Raw genomic sequence first — 2,177 nt, forward strand, 5'->3', positions numbered from 1 at the left:
TAGGCTTTAAGAACGTATTTGAAACAACTAAATACTCTGTAAAGTTTATACATACTTCATAGCTTATTAAAGAATCATAACAATGTACTTCTTCATGGGTAGTATATGTTTTTCAAATTATATCCAAGAGAAAATTAGTCCCATGAGATGCTGCCGTATTTCCTGCATTCAAAGAACTTATCTGTTGAAGGATGTAGCACTGGTTTAAGATGTGAATGTGTTCCTAATTTCAGAAACATTAAACAGTGGTCAAACATCTTTGCTGGATGCTTTCATGTGCTGAATTTTAACAGTTTCTGTGCAATCTAGAAGAATTTTTTCCCCATCACTTTTAGAGCTTCTTTTACCTCCTTATTTTTCAAACTATAGATTAGGAGATTCAACATGGGAATCACAATGCCATAAAATATGGAGGCGACTTGCATATTCTCCTGTGAATTATTAGAATGAGGCTGTAAGTACATGTATGATAGTGTTCCATAGAAAACGGTGATGGCTGTCAGGTGGGAGGCACATGTGGAGAATGCTTTTTTCCTCCCAGCATTAGAAGACATCTTTAAGATGGCGACCATGATGTATGTGTAGGAAAAGATGACAACCGACACAGTGAACATCAAGTTAAATGCCACAAAGACAACAATTAGCATGATGTTGATGTCAATTTTGGAGCAGGAAAGGGTGAGAATTGGGGGAACATCACAGTAAAAGTGATTGATGGTATTAGACTTACAGAAGGACGGTGAAAATGTGAAACCCGTGTGTACAGAAGCATTTATTGAGCTCATGACATATGAACCAGCTACCAATTGGATGCAGGCTCTTCGAGACATCACTATAGGATAGCGAAGCGGGTTACAGATGGCTACATAACGGTCCACAGACATTGCAGCAGAAGGTAACATTCACTGGTAGCAAACGTTGCATAAACCAAGAATTGTATGACACAGTCCCCAAATGATATTGATTTATTTTCTACTGTCAAATTTTGCAGCATCTTGGGAGTGATAGCAGAGGTATAACAGATGTCAACGAAAGCCAAATGTTGTAGGAAAAAGTACATCGGTGTTTGAAGTCTGGAATCTGTCCTGATGAGTAGGATCATTCCAACATTACCCACCATGGAGGTCACATAGATCACTAGAAATACAATGAAGAGGACATGCTGCAACTTGTGTTGGCCACTGAATCCCAGAAGAAAGAATTCAGTCACTTCAGTGCTATTTCCTTGTGTCATGGCCACCAAAGTCTAGAAAGGACAAGAGGAGGAATGAGAAAATAAGGGAAATATTATAGAGACTTCTTTTAAGAGGCTCTTACACTTCATGTCACTTTTTTTTTTGAACTGGATTTTCATGGCAAACACTCCCAGCTAGGTTTATTGCTTTCCAAATATTCTTTCTATTTTCTGGTTAAGAAACCACCACATAAACAGTGATACGTGAGCCATGGATTCAATTTCAAAATAAAGAAGATTTCAGAGCAGAAGACTGACTTCTAATATGTGTGATTCTATGAAACATAAATTAAAACATATTTCCACTATATTAAACAGGTATCTATATTTAGTTAAAGCCATATGCTGGTATGATTTTGTACCTTTTCAACAACCCAAACAGTTTTTCTAAGCCGTTTTTCATTTTAACCCTGGTTCAAACTCCTGAAATTAGTAGCATGAATTAGAGAAATTTTATGAGATATGATCATGGTCCACATAAGTTTGAAGGCTTCAGGGTGTCTTTGGACTACTGTCCTTAGCATGCAACTGCCGTCTAGGTGACATTGTTCACAAGCCACATAATCCTCTCATTTATATATGTATACACATATACATATGGATTTCTGAGAGTGTCTTGCATTTCTCATTGCACTGTTTCTCTTTTTAAGTATATCTTAGCTGCAGGAAAAATCATCTGGTAAAAATTACACGAACATATAATAACAGCTTATTTTAAGTCATAAGTCTTTTTATTTTCTACTTTGAGTCATGCTACCTCTGTATCTGCTTAGGTAGACAGCTGAGATGTCTTTGCTCATGATTTTTCATATACTGTAAGCCCTCAAATCCCTGATTAAGTGTCTTTACTCTTAAATACCACTCCATATTGCTGAGCAGTGCTCTTGTGGATTAATGTATCATGGACTCCTGGTATGGCAGAAATTGACTTTGCACTCAACAA

The 2,177-nt window shown here is 36.9% G+C and overlaps 1 pseudogene; it reads right to left on the bottom strand.

Annotated features, from left to right (window-relative positions):
* Positions 1–305: 305 nt before the first annotated feature.
* Positions 306–1,234, bottom strand: LOC131395606 (putative olfactory receptor 5AK3; annotated as a pseudogene).
* Between the last annotated feature and the right edge of the window lie 943 nt (positions 1,235–2,177).

This window comes from Diceros bicornis, chromosome 31 (genome assembly GCF_020826845.1).
Source record: "Diceros bicornis minor isolate mBicDic1 chromosome 31, mDicBic1.mat.cur, whole genome shotgun sequence".
Lineage (NCBI taxonomy): Eukaryota > Metazoa > Chordata > Mammalia > Perissodactyla > Rhinocerotidae > Diceros > Diceros bicornis.